General features: G+C 47.8%; 1 protein-coding gene across 3 annotated transcripts in view; it reads right to left on the bottom strand.

Annotated features, from left to right (window-relative positions):
* Positions 1 to 15,691: 15,691 nt before the first annotated feature.
* Positions 15,692 to 21,592, bottom strand: part of MTHFD1L (methylenetetrahydrofolate dehydrogenase (NADP+ dependent) 1 like) — a 1,484,080-nt gene continuing 1,478,179 nt past the window's right edge. The window contains exon 28 of one of the 3 annotated variants that reach the window (XM_069234289.1): positions 15,692 to 16,591. The gene's annotated coding sequence lies outside the window, so the exon portion shown is untranslated. The remainder of the gene's footprint in view (positions 16,592 to 21,592) is intronic. The other 2 variants (XM_069234288.1, XM_069234290.1) reach the window with 2 other exon arrangements.

A 21,592-nucleotide genomic window follows, 5' to 3' on the forward strand; every position in this document is an offset into this window, starting at 1 on the left:
CTGGGGAGAATTCTAAGATAAGCAATCTGCGGCTAGTTGTCTCTATCAGATTGCTGGTTACTGGCAGATCAAGTCGTCAGAAGATGCCAAACCAAAAACTCAATTTTCCACTCCTAGTGGGCACTATCACTTTACAGTGACACCCTTTGGACTGAAGAATGCCCTTGCAAAATTCCGAAGGCTGGTGAATAAAGTTCTCCGGGGCCTGGAAAGCTTCAGCGCAGCTTATCATGACGATATAGCTGTCTTTAGCTGCACCTGGGAGGATCACCTGGTCCACCTTGGGAGTGTACTGGAGGCCCAGCAAAAGGCAGGCTTCACTATCAAGGCCTCCAAGTGCCAGACAGGGCAGGGAAAGGTGGTTTATCTGGGCCACCTGGTAGGCAGAGACCAGATACAATCACCCCCAGGGCAAAATCCAAGCCATCTTGGATTGGACTGTCCCTACAACTCAAACCCAAGTCAGAGCCTTCCTAGGCCCAACAGGGTAGTATAGGAGGTTCATTAAGAATTATGGCTCCATTGTAGGCCCCTTAAAATTACTTCACATCCAAAAGGATGCCCACAAAGGTTTTATGGACAGCTAGCTGCCAAAAAGATTTTTATGACCTCCGACAGGCCATGTGCTCTGCTCCTATACTAACAAGCAATTTACTGTGCAGACAGCTGCTTCTGAGGTAGGGATAGGGGCAGTACTGTGTCAAATGGATAAAGAGGGCCAGGACCAATCCGTAGCTTTCATAAGCAGAGGGTTGACTGCAAGGGAAAAGCGTTGGTCAGCCACAGAGAGGGAGGCCTTTGCTGTGGCCTGGGCTTTGAAGAAGCCGAGACCATACTTGTTTGGCACTCACTTTCTTTTTCAAACAGACCACAAGCCCTTCATATAGTTAGAACAGATGAAAGGTGAAAATCCCAAATTTTTAAGGGGGTCCATATCCCTACAGGGAATGGAATATACAGTGTAACATAGACCTGGAAGTAACCACAACAACGCAGATGGACTCTCCAGAGAGTTCCACTTAGACAATGAAGACTCAACTGGACAAGTTTAGTCTTATTGTCCTTCATTTGGGGGGTATGTAGGAAAGTACCCACCTTTTTGCCTGCGGTCTGTGTTTTGACTTTTTTCACTGGGATCCTGCTAACCAGGACCCCAGTGACACTGCATTCTCCCTCTACATTTGGTTGCTTAGGACTTCACACACCCCACAATTGGCATACTGCTGCCCCATATAAGTCCCTAGTATCTGGTATTGGGTACCCACTGCATTGGGGCATCTGGGATTACCCATGGGCTGCAGCATGTATTGTGCCACCCATGGGAGCCCATGTAAAATGTGTCTGCAGGCAAGCCATTGCAGCCTGCATGAAAAGGTGCAAGCACCCTTTCACTATAGGTCAATGCACCAGGTCACTGTAAGTCACCCCTATGGTAGGCCCTCCTAGCCCAGTGGGCAGGGTGCCGGTACCCACGTGTGAAGGCACCCCTACATGAGCAGAGGTGCCCCTACGAACTCCAGCTCCATTGCACTGGACATCGTAAGTGCGGGGAAGCCTTTTTACGCGTGTACTGGACACAGGTCACTACCTACGACCAGTTTCATAATGGTAACTCCAAACCTGGGCATGTTTGGTATCAAACACGCTGGAATCATACCCCAAAATGGTTGCCAGTATTGATTGTATGATTCCATGCACTCTGGGGACTAATTAGAGGACCCCCAGCATTGCTCCTACCCGTCTTCTGGGATTTTCCGGGCAGCCTGTGCTGTAGCCACCCCTCAGACAGGTTTCTGCCCTCCTCCTGCTTGACCAGCTCAGGCAGAGGAAGGCAGAACAAAGGATTTTCTGTAGGAGAGGGAGATAACAACCTATCCCTTAGAAAAGGGTGTTACATGGATTGGGAGGGGAAGCCTCTTTAAGCCATTGGTACGCTTTGAAGGGCACATTTGGTGCCCTCCTTACCTAAACCGGTTTGCACCAGTCCAGGGACTCCCCCCAGTCTCTGCTCTGCATGAAAATGGACAAAGGAAAGGGGAGTGACCACTGCCCCTGTCGATGAACGCCCTCGGGGAGGAGCCCAGAGCTCCTCCATGTGGCCACTTGATTCTGCTATCTTGAATACAAGGTGGGCAGAGGCCCATGGGAGCATCTCAGCGGCCAGGTCAGGTAGGTGACGTCACAGCCGCTTCCAGATAGATGGTCACACCACTGGTGACCAATCCCCCTTCCTAGGTTATTTAGGGTCTCCCTCTTGGGTGGGTCCTCAGATTCGACATGCAAGATTCCAGCAGGACTCCTCTGCATAGTTTACTTCATCTTCTGGCCACTGGGACTGCAACTGGACCCTCCAGGAACTGACAATCTGCAACTTCAGCAACAACTCCACTCTGCAACATTGTTTCTCTGGCTCCTTCCTGGAACTGCAACATTTCCCCAGCTGTGCATCGTCTGAGGTCGGCGCATCTTCAGCCTGCACAAGAAGTAAGAAGGAATCTCCCTTGGAGTGAAGGAGTCACTCCCGTGCATCTGCAGGCACCAACTGCAACAACGACCGGCTGTGTGGATCTTCTCTCCTCCGGAGTTGCATGGATCCAGCACCAGAGGTAGTGGTCTGGATTGGTCCCTTTGGTCCTCTCTACTAGCTGTCCAACTTGGGCGATGGTAAGCCCTTGCCTCTCCTCGCAGGACAGTATCCCTTTGCACTGTAACTCTTGCAGCTACCAGGGCTTGCTAGTTCCTCCTCCAAGGCATCTTCAGGCTCTGTGTAGCCCCAGCACTCCTTCTTGCAAAGCACAGTCTCCTGTCTGATGTGCCATTGATGTGGGACTCCTCTTCAGGTGTGTTGAGTGGGCCTCACTTTGACTCCTGTGTCTACTGCCAGTGGGTTGCCTGTGGGGACTGTCTCCTCTTGTGACTTCCCAGCTGCATAGGGTCACCCCGTATTCCCCTCCTTGGGTCGAGTCCCCTGGACCTTGCTGGTCCTCTTCAGCCTTGCAAACTTTCTTCTCCAGCTCCTGCCTTTGCCAAGGCTTGTTGGAAGTTCTCCAACACCCCTGACTGACTGTAACTCGACCGCCGACGATGGACATCACTTGCATCACTTCTGGGACTTCTCTTCATCTCCTGTGCTGCACTGCTGAACTTCTTCGTCCACTGTCGACCTGGTGCTGCATCCACATAAGGGTGGGTAGTGTCTCCTGCAACAAATGGAGACTCCATCACGAACTGGACTTGGCCCCCTTCCTTTGCAGGTCCTCTTTTGTCAGGATCCGCCTTTGGGTTCTTCTAGTCATGGATGGGTCTTGCATAATTATTTTCCAAAGTTCTCCTGTTGGTTTTGGGGAAAACCAGGTACTTACCTGTGCTCTCCTGGTAGCTGGGGGTCACTTTGTGTAGGAAGCTGGCATGGTGTGTGGTGGGTACCTGAGGTACATACACCTTATACCAGGTCCAGGTATCCCCTATTAGTGTAGTGTAGGCAGATTCTAGAGGCCAGGCTCTCTAGAGGTAGCTGTGGATGAGCAGCCAAGGCATATCTAGGTGACATGCAAAGGTCATGCAATAACACTGTAGTCACACAGCACTTACACACATGAAAGAAAACACCCAGTGTTACAAAAATAAAGGTACTTTATTTCAGTGACACAATACCAAAGAGTACTAGAGAGGCAACCCTCCAATAGAAGGTAAGTAACACACTAGAATGTACACTAGTAATCAGCAATAGGCATACAAGAGATAGAAAACAGTGCACATACAAATAAACAATAGTGACCCTAAAGGGGAGCCCAAATCATATACTAAAAAAAAAGGTATGCAAATGCAGGACCCCCCACCTAGGTTAGTGGAATGTGTAGAGGTGAGCTGGGGGTACTAGGAAACCCAAAAGATGAGTACCCCCTAGCGACCAGGAGGAAAGGAGTAAATTACTAGATTTTCCCCAAACCACTCAAAAGAAAGAAAATTAAGAAAATGCAACACCCAGACAAGACTGCAAGAAACCAGTGGTGGATTCCTAAAGAGGAAGACCTGTGAAAGAAGGGGACCAAGTCCAGAAGTCACAGAAGAGTCCAGGAGGAGTAGGAGCTACTACCTACCCAGCTGTGGATGTAGGAGTTGGTCGATGGTAGGACTAAGCAGGTAAAGAGTTCCTGGAGGATCCATCGACATCCCACGCCGGATGGATAATTGCAGTCAGGCCTCAGCGGAAAAGCCTCAAACAAGCCTTGGAAAAGGCAGAAGTTACAGTAAAGCAATAAGTGGAGCTGCCAGGGACCAGCAAGGTCCAATAGTACTCAACCCATGGGGGGAGTTCTAGGGGGACCCTCGGCAAGGCAAAGAGTCCACAGAAGAAGAGGCAGCCCCCACAGGAGACCCACTGGATGAGGAACCAGGAGTCATAGAGGAGCCCATGCAGCAAAATTGGAGAAGGGTCCGACTTTGCAGGAGAAGCACGGAGAGGGCTGTGCATTGCAGGAAGGAGTGCTGGGGGCTGGGCCCACACAGAGCCTTAAGATCCCTTAGAGGAGATGCACACAAGTCTTGGCAGCTGCAAGAGATGAGCTGCACGGGGGTACTGTCCTGCTTTGGAAGGCCAGGGCTTACCTCTACCAAAGTTGTACAGCTGTCAGAGAAGACCGAGAGGACTACTCTGGACCACCATCCGCGAAGCAGGATCCACGCAGCTCAGGATGAGAGGAGATCCACCTAGCCGGTCGCCATTGCAGTTGGTGCCTTCGGATGCAGGGGAGTGACTTCTTCACTCCAAGAAAGATTCCTTCTTCCTTCTCGTGCAGACTGAAGACTTGCCACCCTCAGAGGATGCACAACCAGACAAATGTTGCAGAAGCTGGAAGGAGCCGTGGAAACAATGTTGCAAGCAGAGTCTTCTTCGTGGATGCAGATTGTTGGTTCCTCGAGGCTCCAGTCACAGTTCCAGTGGCTAGAAGTCAAAATAAAGGTTGCAGAGCAGACCTTGGATTCAAGATGGCAGAACCCAGGGACCTTCTGGAGGAGCTTTGGGCACCACCCCTGGGGTGGTGATGGACAGGAGAGTGCTCACTCACCTTTCTATAGTCGTTTCTCGCCAGAGCAGGGGCTGGAGGTCCCTGAACTGCTGTAAAGTGGTTCATGTACGGAGGGCACCAAATGTGCCCTTCAAAGCATACCAGTGGTTTGGGGAGGCTACCCCTTCCAAGCCATGTAACACCTATTTCCAAAGGGAGAGGTTGTTACTTCCCCTCCCTCCCTCCCCCCCCAAGGAAATCCTTTGCTCTGCCTTCCTGGGCTTGAGCTCTTCAAGCAGCAGGAGGGCAGAAGCCCTTTCACGCAGGCTGCAATGGCCTACAGATACACTTTGCATGGGCTCCCCATGGGTGGCATAATACATGTTGCAGCCCATGGGGCTCTCCTAGTACCCCAGTACCCTGGGTACTTTCCTACACTCTGGTACTCAGCTCTGGGGGTTTCTAGTTCCTCCAGCTCTCTTCTACCAATTCCACTTCCGTGGGTGGTGGACTGCCATTCACATTCCACTTTTTAGGTTATGTTTTGACCCCACCCCCAAAAGGCCCTCACTATCGGCTATTACTTTTACCAATGCTTATTGCTTTCTATGGTATTTACTGATTGCTAATGTGTATATAATAGTGTGTTTACTTACCTCCAGTTGGGGGGGGACTGACTATTCAGTATTCTAGTATTTGTGTTACCATAGTAAAGTACCTTTATTTTTGTTAACACTGTGTGGTTCTTTCATGTATGATAGTGCTGTGTGACTATTGTGATATTGCATAAGCTTTGCATGTCTCCAAGATAAGTCTTGGCTGCTCATCCACAGCTACCTCTAGAGAGCCCTGGCTTTCTAGACACTGCCTACACCTCACTAATAGGGGATACCCAGACATGGTGTAAGGTGATAACACCATAGCTGCTCACCACACCAGGCCAGCTTCTTACACCCCTGACCTGGGCATATAAGCTGCGGCCACCGCATCACCTTGGTGAACATCCGAGAGGTGCTGGTAAAGACTAAGGGAAGCACGTGAACTCTACTGTAACTGTATTTATATAGTGCTTACTATCCCTGACAAGGCATCAAAGTGCTTTTCGGTCGAGAAGCATGCTACTGCTGAATCCAAAAGGATTAGTGATGGATTAGTATAGGGAAGGGATTCTAGTATTAGTACAGGGAGGTATGATTTAATTTGAGCGGAAGACCTGTGAGCCTGTTAGTTGGATTGAATCGAATAGTGGAGGGATATAGGAGGGAAGATCCAGAAGTGTTAATTGGGAGATCATTTGTAGCAAGATGAGGTCTGGGATGATTAAAGGAGAGCTGGAGTAGGGAAGAGTTTGTAGAAAGGGATTGGGAAGAGTTTCTCGAAAGGTATTAGGCAGATTATAGTAGTAAAATGGGATTTGTGATGAGTCAAAGGTGAGATAAATGAGGGAGACTTTAGTAGGGTTGTTTAGGAGATCACAGTAGTAAACTGAGGTTTGGGGTGAGCCAGTAGGAATAGAGGAGGGAAGAGTCTAGGAGGGTTATTTTGGAGATCTCAGTAGTAGAATGGGCTTGGGATGAGTCAGAGAATGGATATAGAGGATAGATTTCTAGAGGTATAGAGTAATGGTGAAAGAGTAAAGCTTTCAAGAGAGTATTTTTTTCCTCTTGTACAGCAGGGCTATGATAATAAATATTTCGATACATAGTTACATAGTAAAGGAATTGTCGGAAAGTAACACCGCTCTTTCTTAGCTGCCCACACTACCTGCCCGGTGTCAGTGTGCCTAGACTGTAGTACACTGGGATCCTGCTAACCAAGACAGCAGTGTCAGTGCTCTCTCCCCTAAATGTAGTTTTAAGGAAACGTTTACACCCCACAATTGGCATACTAGTGCAACCATGTAAGCCCCTAGTATATGGTACTTAGGTACCCAGGGCATTGGTACACAAGGGGTTCTCAATGGGCTGGAGCATGTATTGTGCCACCCTAGAGGGTCCATGCAAACTGACTACAGGCCTGCCATTGCAGCCTGTGTGAAATGGTGCATGCACCTTTCATTCCAGATATAAGGTTTGCCTTATATCATTGTCACTGCACTCTGACCCTGAAAGTTACCCCTAAGACAGGCCCTTTAGCCCAGGGGCAGGGTGCATGGTTCTTTGCGCTGAAACTGAAAGCTCTCCTGGCCCACTGTGAATCTTAAGTAATGCCTGTGGGCAAGCAGTCCACTGCTACCCTCCAGTCTCCAGGACAGATAGAACCTGAGCCAGAGTGAGCATTTTAAACTTCTCCTTCCCGAGGAAGAGATTGAGGGACTGAAGATCTAGGATAGGGCAGAGGCCCTTGTACTTTTTGGGTACCAGAAGTTAGTAGGGTGGTGGCATGGAGGGAGTAGTCCCTTCGGACTGTCTGCAAAACCCAGCTGTCTGACGTGATGAACTGCCAGCAGAGCAGGTGATGTCGGATCTTGCCTCTGACAGGTCCCTGGAGGGGAACAGTCAGACTAGGAAGGTTTGGAAGCAGCTGTGTGGGGTGTGTATTGGCCGGACTGCTGCCTCCCTGTTCCACTAGGTTGGTGGATCCCATGTCCCCAACCATGCAGAGGAAGCATGTGCTGCACCATGGCTGGACGGTAACGGATGTAGTTAGGCACCATCCTGTAGCCACGAAAGGTGTGAAAAGCAGACCAAGGAAGACGAGGGGCCATCGCGAGGCCAAAGTACCTGACCATAGCAGGAGAATCATTGAAGCATTCGACGGCCAGGTCTGATTTTTCTCCAAAGAGACGAGTACCATCAAAGGGCATGTCCATAAGATTGGTACCGCCATCCCCAGAAAAGTCAAGACGTTCTCCACCAGGCATGGTGCACAGAAGGGCAACTGTTGATGAAACCACTCTGCCCATTGAGTATGTCGTGTCCAGTCCACATTGGATCGTGAAACTTTGCTGCATCTCTCCCATCTGCAACTGCTTTCAAAAGTACAGCCGGGGCCTCCTACGGGGTCTGTGGCAGCACTTGCGCAACCGTATCCCTTAGAGTGTGGAAGTAACAGCCCAAAAGGCATGCAGTGTTCACAGACCACAATGCCAGGCTGGCAGAAGAAAACATCATCCTCTCAGGTGTATCCAGCCTCTTTGATTCCCTATCAGGGGTTACGGAAGGGAACGCGCCATGGGACGTGGAGGCATAGATAACCAAGCTCTCAGGGGTGGGGTGCTACGTAAGGAAGCTTGGGTCGCCCAGAGCAGGGGGATGGAGGTGGGCACCTGTCCTGTTCACAGGAGCCACTGTGCTGGGTTTGGATCAGGTACCCAGTAGGACATCTGTAAAGGCTTCATTGAAGGGGAGGAGGAGTTTGGTGGATGAAACTCCAGGCTGAAGCACCTCTGTCAGGAGGTTAGTTTTGACTGCCACCGAAGGCAGCTCAAGGTCCAGGACCTCAGCTGTTCTTCGCACTACCACAGATTGAAAGCTCCCTCCTCCATAGCCACAGTAGAAGAAAGCATGCCAGTATCAGGGGAGCTATTCAATCCTCTGGCTTCACCCAAGTCTGTATGCCAGTCCATAGGATCTTGGAGCTGATATTCCAAAGGGTTCAGCAACATCCCCCCATCCTCACTGTAACCTAAAGGAAAAAGGAAAAAGGCTCAGGATCCAACATAGGAGGCACAGCTCCCAACTGCACCGGCTTTGTATGCCACCCATTTGTCTCCATGTCGGAGTCCGCAATGAAGATGGGGATGGCACCATCCAGGGCATGGGCATTGCCCAGAACATCGGGACCAGAAGTTTGAGGTGGTACGACCGACACCATCACAGATCCAAGCATGGATCTATGGGTGCTCCTCAAAGCCACAGCTGCCAGAGTGGAGCCCGAAGGCGTCCCTTCCAGCTCAGTGGGGACAGAAGGTGTGCCAATAGTGTCAGACTGTCAAACAATGAGGCATATGACCTCATAAAACTAAGTTGGGCAGGGGTTGCTCTCACTCCCAGAAACTTGGGGACGCGCAGAGTCGGCCCAGACTCAGATTTTTAGAGGGAGGCCTAGAACAACAACGCTTCCGCTCTTTTATCGGCCAAGGTGAAGTCGAAGAATGTTTCACTTTCTTTGACTTCTTCTTGTGCCTCGACTTACCCGATCATCCCGAGCACTTGGAGTGGGGAGACGATGGAGGACTCTGCAACCTCTTCAAGGACCTTCCTCTCGACCAGGACCTCAACTTGCGTGAAGTCGAGTCTCAGGCTGCCATCAGCTTCAGGGACCGCTCTATCTAAGCCGTCGGATGGATGGCCCGGTACTTAGAACACAACTTCGGGTCATAGTCGTGCTCCAAACACCAAAGAAACACGCGGTGCGGATCCACCATGGACATCGCCCCATGACAGGATCGGGAGGTCTTGAACCTTGTCTTCCTAGATGACATCCATCAACGCACATGAGTTAACTCAAAAAAGACAAAGTTGAAAATGGCCAGTCAAAAAATGACAGAGGGGTAGCTCTGTTCGGATCAGCGCCAGCTGGAGTGAAAAGAAAAGAATTGATGTCAGCAAGCTGGCGTGGCACCGATATAGGATCTACAATATCATGTCATATCTAGCGCGGACACCGATGGACACTTAGCTGATCAATGCTAACTAACAACATGCAGGGGTACTGCTCGAGCAAGATCTTCACTGACGCCAGGGGGGAATTCTAAGGTAATGAATCTGTAACTAGATGTCTATCAGATACATCCAACAACTTAGCTTGGAAATTGACAATCTTGGGGACATACCCTATCTGGTCATACACCATACGATCCATACTCTGTCTCAGTGCCCTACATAAATAGACTTTCTGGAAGGGCATCTGGCAGTGTGAATAACAAAGAACACTTTAGCTGGCAGATCAAGTCAGGGCGGAGAAAACTGCTCATAAAGAATAGGACAGGCCTATCTTTGTACATGCAGAATCTCCACTACAAATGTGGAGTCTTTGCAGTCATAACAATAAAGTTACTTACCTTCGGTAACGCCTTATCTGGTACAGACTAGCCGCAAATTCCTTACCTTAGAATTGGAGTTCTCCCCAGGCGCCACACTGTATCTGGAAAAAATTTCAGCAGCACCTCTGCATCAACATCACCCTCCGGATATGATGTCAACGGAGTCCATATAGTACCTCCCCAACGCACTGACGTCAGTTTCTTCTGTGACTAGAATCCGCACAACACAGAGCCACTATAGAAACTGGCAATGGAACAGTTTATGACAAGAGAGGTAGATGTAATTTTTAATTTACAACTACAGAATTGAAAAGCATGGCAAAAGATTGCCAAGAAGGCGAGACTGAAGTAAGATAGAACAGTTCGCAGAATGGGTGGGTAGGTAAGGAATCCACGACTAGTCTATGTCTCTACCAGATAAGGCGTTACCGAAGGTAAGTAACTTGTTCACCTGAGACGCAACTAGCCGCAGATTCCTTACCGTAGAATTAGATACCAAGGCAGTATCAAACTAGGAGGAGGGTCTGCGAACACATCCTACCCAAGTCTCATGATAAACAACCGGTCAAACTAAAGGAGTAGTAGACCAGACAAGAGCAATACAAAGTGAGAAGAATTCATCTCACCCGAAGAGAGTGGACAATGCCATGGGGAGCAGAACGCATGGCACTGAAAATGAATCTTTTGGTAGAGAACAACAACTGGGAAATAACATGAAGTGCTCCAAAATTTAAGCTGAAGGAGTATGGTGCAAAAAGCATTCCTAACAGTGACAGACACAATAGGAATGGTACACCGTTCAAGAGGTAACCCTAGAGGATGTGAAAAAAGAGAAGCGATGCAAATATGCTGCGCCCACCATGATGCATAGACAAAACCCACAAGAAGCAGGAAACAATGCAGAAAGTGAGAGTAACCCAAAATACAGAATGCACATTCCCAGGAACACCCAAGGGGAAACGCTGAGGAGAGGTGAAATAGAACTGGGAGACACCTAGAGGTAGTCGACAGAAGGCATGAAAGGTGTGCCATATGCCTGACATACAATGGTTAAAAGATGAGGTCTGGAAGATACATGCTGAGACACCAATACACACAGAGATAAATGTAAAGACACAGATGTGGTCATTCATATATTTATAGATATGAAGAGGGTCATGTGAATACAGATATAAAATTAGAGACATAGACCTATGAAGCAGAAATGATTATATATATATATATATATATATAAATATACAGTATATATGAGAGAGAGAGAGAGAGAGAGAGAGAGAACATACAAAGCAACAGCACAGGAGTAAAAAACAAAAAAAATGAAGAAAAAAAGAGGGGAGAGAGAAGGTACACCCCTCAAGAAAGAAAAACCAGCCAAACAGGAAAATCACTGCTAGCGGACTAAAAGTAAAAAGAGGTTGGTAAAACCACCAACTGATAGAAATCAACAGAAACCTCGTGGAGCATGAAAAAGACCAACACAAGGCATACAAATGCCGTCTGGGTAGAACCCAACCACAGAAGGGTAAGGCAATAGCAAAGGCAATCCAGCAGATGAAAAAAACAATCGCTGAAGAAAGAACAGAAGGAAAAGTAGGAGAATCCTGGAGGGGCAGCCAGCATATAAGAAAGCGATCCATATGTGGACCAAATAATGAAATATTCTGAAATATAAGGTATATTAACCTTGACCCTCAGAAAGGGGTCTGAACACCGGCCCTGAAGAAGTTTGCAAGCTCAAATAGGAATGGCCATATCCGTGGACAACAGTCCTAAACATTAAAACAATATGAGGTAGGAAGGAGGAAATATCCAACGGAAGGAGGAAATATGAGTACCGTCCTGCAGCTGACATAGAAAGGATGAAGCAACTGCTAGGATTAGAATCCTACATAAAAAAATACCTGAATATAGCAGTCAAAAAGATGACTGAGGCACACAGAAGGGGGAAGAATCCGAGGAATGGAAAGAAACCCCCCTAATGGGACAGGAAGGGTAAAAACAGGAACCCATACAAAACTTGATGATGCCCCAAGCCTAAAAGAGCAGAGCAGGGGAAACAAGAAATAGGCATATTAACAGTGTGGAAAGAAGAGCCAAATGTCGCTCCATTGGCAGGAGACAATCTTTCTCCTGGCCATTTTGTAGTAGAAAGAAGTTCATAATCATATGTAAATATAAAAGTAGGGAAATGTCTTCAGACACACCACACCCGGAAACGAAGAGGTACCAACATCCTCAACAGAAGCAGATCAGGAAAAAAAGGCAGAAAGCAAGTCCTACTACAGCAAAGGAAAATAAACTTGTAAAAAACAAAACAGAAAAAGGAACAGCAGAAGGGGCACTGAGCAAGATCCCAGTGGGGAATAGATGACTAAAAAAAACGGCCAAAAGCCTACTTCGAAGAGCAGGGACTGAAATGACTCTGACACAAGGCAGAACCTTGTAGAAAACAAAGTCTCTGAGGAGAACCGCCTATCAGCAGAATACAACAGAAAACCCTCTCTAAGAGGTATAGGACCCAGACTAGGTCAGAAAATAATACTGAAACCTGTCCACCATAGTGGGGTTAATAAACTGAACACTTGCAATGCAGGAGTGCCACCCTAAGTGCTAGAACATGATGAGAATAAAACACCTGCGAAGAGCAGGAACACAACACTGGGTGTCACATTACAATCAAAAAGCACATCACTGCAATGCAGGTAGGAAAAAAGTGCAACAGGGAAAACAATACAAGTGCCTCTGTAAAAGGGACCAAACCAGAAGACGACTCTGGAAAATAAAGAGGACTTAAAACTGAGTCCCACCATGAGCATCTCTAAAGCGGCTTAAGACACAGTCTCCAAAAGGGAGGTGCCATCATAAGGCATATCAAGTAAAGATGCTTGCACTGTTTCTGAGAAATTGGAAGAACGTAACCAGTCCCTTCGTTGCAGAGTTACCAAAGAAGCCATAATCTTTCCAACAGAATTTGTGGTATCCATACCACATCTAACACTAAGCTTGGCAGCCAGTTGACCATCCCGTACAAAAGGTGTTAGAGCTTGTCTAGCCTCGTCAAGCAGAAAAGGCAAAATGAGACCCACTGTGTCACACAAAATGTGGGACAAGCGAGCAAGGACACAGGACATAATGGTTGAATGCCAGGCAGAACTAGATGAAGCGAAAATCTTTCTACCAGAAGCATCCAGCTGTCTGGCTTCTTGCTCTAGCAGGACAGGAGGAACCTGCGTAAAACTGTGTGCAGCCAAAACAGTCTGAACCACAAAAACTTGTTGGAGTAGTTGGATGCCGTTGACGGCATGATGGATCCTCCAGGGCTGGCCTGTGTCTATGCAAGATAGATCGCGCCAAAGGGGGGCCAGCTATTGGCTGTGTCCAAACTCCCAAAAGGATATCATAAAGAGCCTCACAATAAGGAAGGACTGGCTCCACAGAAGACTGGTCAGGATGTAAGACATCAAGCAAAGGGTCTGTGGATAATTGCACAGTAGGAAATTGTAAATCTAACACTTCAGACACACGTTTTAACATGTCTGCAAAAGCAGAACCAGCCTCTGGAGCCAGCCTAAGGGATTATAGGAGGATGGAAGTCGTGGACATCCCGAGTCGATCGACGTCGGGATGGAGACACCTCGACATCGGGAGGGGCATCGTCTGACTCTGGGAAACACTAATCGGGGTGTTGAGCAAAGCCGCAGGTGCCCCCACCGCCAACGTCAGTAAGTTAGAAATGGACGCCAAGATCAGAGTCTTAAGAGAGGAGACAGGTGCAGAAGATGGAAGCCGTGGAAGACTGTGCATCAGCGCAGATCCGACTACGGAGTTGGAGTCGAGGGGCATAACGGACACCAAAGACGAAGCCACCGGTGAGGGCCCCATCAGGGCACCCACCACCTCCTTAGGGCCGGAAGGCACTCCAGAGGGAGGGGTAGGCCCAAAACCAGCATGCAAGTATGAGTAGTAGTCCTGCATTTGAGCCAGAGTCGCCCTGGCGGCGGGATAAAGTGGGAGGCACGGGGTCGACTCCTGTGCAGGCTCGTCGTTAGAGGAATGGGAGGAGCTGCGCAGGTTGTGAAGCTGGAGGAGGACGCATCTCAGAACTAGGGCAACGCTTATCTTGAGATGTCACATGATCAGGAGACTTCGAAGGATTCGTACGCGAGCGATTCCTGGAACGGTCGCTAGGATGAGTCCTAGAAGAAGGACTACGAGAATCCTGTGACGGCTGCGACACCCGCGCCGCCAGGATGTTCATCTGCCATTCCCACAATGCCTTAGGACTCAACTGTTGACAGGCATTGTAGTTGTCGGTATTGTGGTGGGTGTCTAAGCACCACATACAAACAGAGTGGGTATCCGCAACTGACATTTGTCGAGCACAGGACCCACAAGGCTTAAAGCCAGAAGGCATAAACACTGTTCCAATGACGAGAACTGCCAAAAGGGAAGGCCAAAAATGGCTAGAGATAACCACTTCTCTTGATCCACATTGCTGCGCGGAAAAAAAGCTGAAGTCAGCGCGTCGGGGGAGGGAACATGGACTCTGTCAACGTCATATCCGGAGGATGACATTGATACGGAGTTGCACAATGCCCTCTACAGACACGCAGAGGTACTGCTGAAAAAGTTATCTGGATCCAGTTTGGCACCTGGAGAGAATTCTAATTCTAAGGTAAGGAACCTGCAGCTAGATGTCTCTATCAGTTATTAAATTACTGTTAGGAAAATTAAACTCTAAATTTGTTAATACCAAAAAAATAGTAAACTTAAACAAAAGCCTAAGTTTACCTTTGTGAATAAGTCCCTGGGTGTCAATTAAGGGTGGGCGGAACTCATGGAGTTTCACTGCGAGAACTTTGTGGAGTTACATGAAACCTCTGCAAGATTCCGCAGAGTTCCATCAGCAGATGGAAATCAGTACTTTGCATAGCTTGCGCTGATTTTGAGCGCCTGGAGCTTGTTCGGCACTGAGAAATCAGCGTGAATCGCACCACACAATGCGCCAGAGGGTGCTGCTGCCCAAATTGGTTTTTTTGCTGCTGAAATAGATTGTCTACTGGAGTGGCAGCTTTTGCAACATGAACCGTCGCCACCCCCCGCGTTGGGAAAAACTCGTCGGGTGCCCTCCAAGTGCACGAAAACCGAGCTAGGACACCAATTCTTGCTAGTCAATTTACCATTGGCGAGCCGCATGCGAGAAAAAAAAACTGCCAAGCAGTGGAGTGTGGAATTTGGCTGGAACTCCACGGTACGTAATGTAACTTGGAGAAGCCAAAACTCTGCAAATTGTCGGCAGAGCAGAATTTTTCGCCCTCCCCTGGTGTTGAACTATCAAATGCAGTGTAAAAGATAATTTGTCCAAGACTATCAAAAGAAACAAGATCAGCTCCAACACTCAATAACTATTCCATCAACTACATATGAAAACCATGATATCCAGGGAGGTTTTGCACTGAACTGCTGGTGGATCGAAAGGGATATTGGTAACCTTTATTTGTCTGCCACCTAGTATTATAATAATCATAGGCCCACGAATAACTATAGCAATCCTACTTCTTGGATCGCTGTTAAGCCTCAACATGTTATACTCCTTTTGTTCCATGCCAATTAATCTTGACCCAAGACGACATAATATCTACACAAAGAAAAAAAAGAAAAAAAAAACCTTCAAAATAACAGAGTCCGCCGGAGGACTTTTCAGCATTAATGATTTTTTATTGGGGGTTTCATCTTGCAGCAGTAAACAAAATCAAGACTATTAGAGCAGGCTTATGTTAACAGACTTCCAGCAACAAATCGAAGGAATCAAATTGATAGTTTTACTCCCAAAAAAAACATGCAACAGACCAGGCTTCTCTTCTGCTACATGCAGAATACCTACTGAAATACCAGCACATATGGCAGTGAATGTCTGCACTTTTTAAGAGAGCTTCAAGTATAATTAATTGCAGACTACATGCCTGTTATTCGTACACATGTAAACATTCCCGGCATTGAAAACAAGGTTTTACCAGTTATATAAAACAGTAATCACATCACAAAAACACTGTTTTTAATCCACCAGTGAAAATGTATGCTTTTAACCATTCTCCAGCTTCTTGCAGAGCATGGCTAGCTGATATCTCAGAAAGACAACTACAATTTCCAGTTTAGCACCAACCTTCTCTAGAGACTGCAGGAGTTCAAAGCGACTACAACCAGTCTTTCAAGATGTTAGCCGAAAAAATGTGAATCTTCTTCTTGCACTTAAAAAGCAGTAATATACCCCAGGCCGCGAACCTGGTTTAAACATTCTAGTCCTTTTTTCAGGGCTGCTGTTAACCTCAAAACTACTAACAAAGTAATGAAAAATGTAGTAGAAAATAATCCCAGTCAGACAGGAGGCCTCGGTCACCAGGCTTGCTTTGCTTTTGAAGTATTGTGCGTTAGAAAAATAGAGAGAAAAATAATTCCTTGGATAAAGGCTGGTGTGGTAATTGGCACTCTTTGGTGTCTCCCGCCATCCTCCTGGGACGCATAGCACGCATACTTCAAATTCACACAGATATCCCTCAACAGGAAGTGCAGAAGCAGCAGCATGAACTTCAGGAGTCTGGAAAAGAAAGACAGACACGGTCAGCCAGTTCGATCAGCGTCGAAAAAAATAAATAATTACACATAAAATATTTTATTTCGAAGTGCAGTTTTCCCTCGTAGTCCCCCAAAACTGCAACTCATATTTAAATGCTTACAAACTTGATAGGGCTATTTCTTACTTCACAAAATACAAAGCATTTACAGATTGGCGTCGCTTTCTTTTCTTTACTAAACAGATCGCTTCAATTATTTGGTGAACTGTTTTATTTTAGTTTTAGGTGAACTTTTTCACCTTTTATCTATATTTTTGATAGCGTAGTTATCTTTAAAGTTAAAACAATATAAAACAAATTAATTATTCGAGAAACCAACCTATGCCAGGCCTCCTACTTTCTTGGACATACTCTGTAACAGTAAACTGTTATAGTGCTACTAGGCACAGAGCACAGGAAGAATATCTAAGAATTTAGGGGAATTCGACAAATAGATCAACGTCTTAAAGACAGTAAACCTACATGATACTGACAAGTGAAGACGATGACAATATGAATTATTTAAAGCAGGCTCCTTTAGAACCAGGCTGTTCTCACGATACCCAAAATTCCTATAATTATGCAAAGAAGCGCCTCTAAGTATGCAAGGAAGAATTCCCACAGCAGTGGCTAGTAGTTGTAAATTAACTCCCTCTTGCTACCTTCTACTGCAGAAAATGACCTTGTGCATGGATGGGGCGGCCAAAAAGGCTATGGTCTAATTGAACAAGTTACTTACCTTTGGTAACGAGATATCTGGTAGAGACATATTCTAGTTGCAGAATATTTACCTTAGAATTTCCCCCGGGTCAGTCTGGATCCAGAGATTCTTCTTCAAGCAGTACCCCTGCATTCTGCTTCAGTCATTGGCATCGCAATCACCAGATATGATGTTGTGGGTCGTATATAGGCGCCACCCGAGCTTGCCGACGCCAGTGTCTTTTCACGTCTTTCCACACCAGAAGCGTAGAGCCATGAGGAACAATTACCTTGGTGCACCAGAATTAGAGCTCTGAAAGGGAAGTCCCTGTCCCTAGAAATCAGTTTGCAGAGCGGGGAGAATAGGTGAGTTGGTAAGGAATTGGCAACTGGAATAAGTCTACCAGATAATTTGTTACCAAAGGTAAGTAACTTGCTCATCAGATACAGAATTCTAGCTGCAGATTCCTTACCTTAGAATAGATACCCAATCAATACCATCCCTAGAGGAGGGTCTGCAAAATAAGATCATACTAGGAAGTACTGCAGGACCGAACTGGCAAAGTACCCATCCGTTGGGACCTGACTGTCCAGGCATTAGTGTTTGGTAAACGTGTGCAAGGACGCACACATTGCTGCCTGGCAGATGTTCAGGACTGGAACTCTGCGTGCTAATGCAGTGGTTGCTGCTGTTGGTCCCGTAGAGTGAGTGTCCAAGCCCTCAGGGGGTTGCTTTTTATCCACTGCGTAGCACACATTTTCATGGAGAGAACAACCCATCTAGAGATGTTTCTCTTCTGCATAGCCTGACCTTTCTTGGTATCAAACTTCTCAGCACAATAAATGCACACTGATGCCAGTGTGCAATTTATTGTAACATGCACCCAGAGGGCATCTCAGAGATGCCCCCTGAATACCAATTTCTATTAGTGTTAGGCTGACCAGTTCCTGCCAGCCTGCCACAAACCAGAAGAGTTGCTGGCCACATGGGGGGGAGTGCCTTTGTCACTCTGTGGCCAGGAACAAAGCCTGTACTGGGTGGAGGTGCTTCACACCTTCCCCTTCAGGAACTGTAAAACCTGGTGGTGAGCCTCAAGGGCTCACCCCTTTTGTTACAGAGCCCCAGGGCATCCCAGCTAGTGGAGATGCCCGCCCCTCAGGCCACTGCCCCCACTTTTGTCGGCAAGGCTGGAGGAGATAATGAGAAAAACAAGGAGGAATCACCCACCAGTTAGGACAGCCCCTAAGGCAGAGGTCTTCAAACTGGGGGGCTGGCCCCCCTAGGGGGGCCTGAAGTGATCCCAGGGGGGCCCCAGACTCTGGCCAAAATAAATATTATACAGATAACAGGCTTTTGTTTTGAGCAGAAGCATGTTATTGCAGTTTTAAAAAGGTAACAGTACTTAACTGCAATGTTTAAATAGGTTTAGACATATTTAAACATTGCCATATTTATAGAATAATTGTGAAAAATTCTGAGGGGGGCCCAATGATTTTTATTTTTCAACTGGGGGGGCGCAGCATTAAAAAGTTTGGAGACCTCTGCCCTAAGGTGTCCTGAGCTGAGGTGACCCGTGCCTTTAGAGATCCCCCAATAGGATTATGAATGTGCCCCCCTCCCCACAGGGAGGAGGCACAAATAGGGTGTAGCCACCCTCTAGGACAGTAGCCATTGGCTACTGCCCTCCCAGACCTAAACACACCTCTAAATTTACTATTTAGGGGCACCCCAGAACCCAGGAAATCAGATTCCTGCAACCTGAACTACAAAGAAGGACTGCTGATCTACAAGCCTGCAGAGACGACGGATGACGACAACTGCTTTGGCCCCAACCCTACAGGCCTGTCTCCAGAGTGGAAAACCTGCAACCAGCGACGCATCCAACAGGGACCAGCGACCTCTGAAGCCTCAGAGGACTGCCCTGACCCCCAGGACCAAGAAACTCCTGTGAGCAGCAGCTCTGCTCAACAACAGCTACATCTTTGCAACAAAGAAGAAACTTTCAAAGAACTCGCTCTTCCCGCCGGAAGCGTTAGACTTCACACTCTGCACCTGAAGCTCCCGGCTCAAGATCCAGAGAACAACCACCACAGGGAGGACTCCCCGGCGTCTGTGATCCAGTGTGTAGCCTGAGACGACCCCCCTGGATCCCCACAGCGACGCATGCAGAGAGAATCCAGAGGCTCCCCCTGACCGCGACTGCCTGTAACAAGGGACCCGACGCCTGGACCAAGCACTGCACTCGCAGCCCCCAGGACCTGAAGGAACTGAACTTCAGTGCAGGAGTGATCCCCAGGCGACCCTCTGCCTAGCCCAGATGGTTGCTGGCCCAAGAAGCCCCCCCGTGCCTGCCTGCACCGCTAGAGTGACCCCAGAGTCCCTCCATTGTTTCCTATCTAAAACCCGATGCCTGCATTGCACACTGCACCCGGCCGCCCCTGTGCCGCTGAGGGTGTGTTTTGTGCCTACCTGTGTCCCCCCCCAGTGCTCTACAAAGCCCCCCTCGTCTGCCCCCTGAGGACACAGGTACTTACCTGCTGGCAGTCTGGAACCGGTGCACCCCTGTTCTCTATAGGCTCCTATGTGTTTTGGGCACCTCTTTGACCTCTGTACCTGACCGACCCTGAGCTGCTGGTGTGGTAACTTTGGGGTTGCCCTGAACCCCCAACGGTGGGCTGCCTATGCCCAGGAACTGAGACTTGTAAGTGTCTTAGTTACCTCATAAAGTAACCAATACTTACCTCCCCCAGGAACTGTTGATTTTTGTACTGTCTACTTTTAAAATAGCTAATTGCCATTTTTACAAACTCTATATATGATATTGCTTTAATTCAAAGTTCCTAACTTACCTGTGTGGAGTACCTTGCATTTTATGTGCTCACTTCAAATTTTGAACCTGTAGTTCTTAAACTAATAAAAATATATTTTTCTATATAAAAACCTATTGGCCTGGAATAAGCCTTTGTGTGTGTTTTCCTCATTTATTGCCTGTGTATGTACAACAAATGCTTAACACTACCCTCAGATAAGCCTACTGCTCAACCACACTACCACAAAATAGAGCATTAGAATTATCTAATTTTGCCACTATCTTACCTCTAAGGGGAACCCTTGGGCTCTGTGCACACTATTTCTCACTTTGAAATAATATACACAGAGCCAACTTCCTACACACCCTTTCACTACATGTCACTGCACCAGGTCACTGTACGTCATCCTATGGTAGGCCCTCCAAGCCAAGAGGGCAGGGTGCAGGTACCACTGTGTGAGGGCACCCATGCATGAGCAGAGGTGACCCTACAGTCTCCAGCACCATTACACTGGACTTCCTACAGGTGGGGAAGCCATTTTACATGTGTGCTGGACAGAGGTCATGTGTCCAGCTGCATAATGGTAACTCCAAACCTGGGCATGTTTGGTATCAAATAGGTCAGAATCATTCACTAATACTGTTGCCAGTATTGGTTGTATGATTCTATGCATTTTGGAGGCTCCTTAGTGGACCCCCAGTATTGCTCCTACTAGACTTTGGGGGTTTTCGGGGCAGCCCGCGCTGCAGCCACCCCTCAAATAGGTTTCTGCCGTCCTGCTGCTTGACCAGTTCAGGCAGAGGAAGGCAGAACAAAGGCTTTCCTGTAGAGGGAGATAACACCCTCTCCCTTTTGAAATAGGAGTTACATGGCTTGGGAGGAGTAGCCTCCCCACACCATTGGTATGCTTTGAAGGGCACATTTGGTGTCCTTGCATAAAGCAGTGTGCACCAGTCCAGGGACACCCGGTCCCAGCTCTGGTGCAAAACTGGACAATGGAAAGGGGAGTGACCACTTCCCTGTCTATCACCACCCCAGGGGTGGTGGCCAGAGCTCCTCCAGGTGGCCTCTTAATTCTGCCATCTTGAATCCAAGGTGGGCAGAGGCCCCCGGGAGCATCTGAGAGGCCAGGTAGGTGATGTCACACCCCCCTCCTGAAAGGTGGTCACCCTTCCTGGACTATTTAGGGTCTCCCTCTAGGGTAGGTCCTCAGATTTGACGTGCAGGATTCCAGCAGGACTACTCTGCATCGTTTACTTAATCTTCTGGCCACTGGGGCTGCAACTGGACCCTTCAGGATCCAACAATCTGCAACTACTCCGCTCTTCAACATTACTTCTCTAGCTCCTTCCAACAACTGCAACATTTCCATGGATGTGCATCCTCTAAGGACGACGAGTCTTGAGCCTGCACAAAAAGTAAGAATGAATGTCCCTTGGAGTGAAGGAGTAATTCCCCTCTATCCGCAAGCACCA

The sequence above is a fragment of the Pleurodeles waltl genome, chromosome 5 (assembly GCF_031143425.1).
Source record: "Pleurodeles waltl isolate 20211129_DDA chromosome 5, aPleWal1.hap1.20221129, whole genome shotgun sequence".
Lineage (NCBI taxonomy): Eukaryota > Metazoa > Chordata > Amphibia > Caudata > Salamandridae > Pleurodeles > Pleurodeles waltl.